Below are 452 nucleotides of genomic sequence, written 5' to 3' on the forward strand. Positions count from 1 at the left end.
GGGCGTCCTGATCTTTCTGATCAGAAGCGTCTTCGGCGTCTGGACAATCTTGCCGAAGTGGTGTCTCAAACTTCCTCGACTTTTCGGAGTCGGAATATCCCCACCACTTCACCAGAAATTGGGTTTGACCCTGGTGACGACGTCGTCTCACTAGATGTTCCACGTGATAGTGGACGTCACCGTTCTTATCGAGAAGAGTCGGTGGCGGGCGGTGACGACCGGGTTTATCGCCGTCCGGTGATACGTGATGCTATTCGAGCTCTTGACGATGAGATCCTTTGTGATTGAAGCTCCTCTGAGCGTCATGCTGAAGTATTGTATCGCTGTGCGGACGCTTTTGATGATTTGGAGCGCGTCGCGCACCGGCTGCCTCGTCATGAGGACTACTGCTCTTTGTCGGAGCGACTCCTAGCCGTGGAGCAGGCGAATGCGTCGCTGCAGGCAACGGTGGG

Source organism: Plasmopara halstedii (assembly GCF_900000015.1).
Source record: "Plasmopara halstedii genome assembly, contig: Scaffold_323, whole genome shotgun sequence".
Taxonomy (NCBI): Eukaryota; Oomycota; class Peronosporomycetes; order Peronosporales; family Peronosporaceae; genus Plasmopara; species Plasmopara halstedii.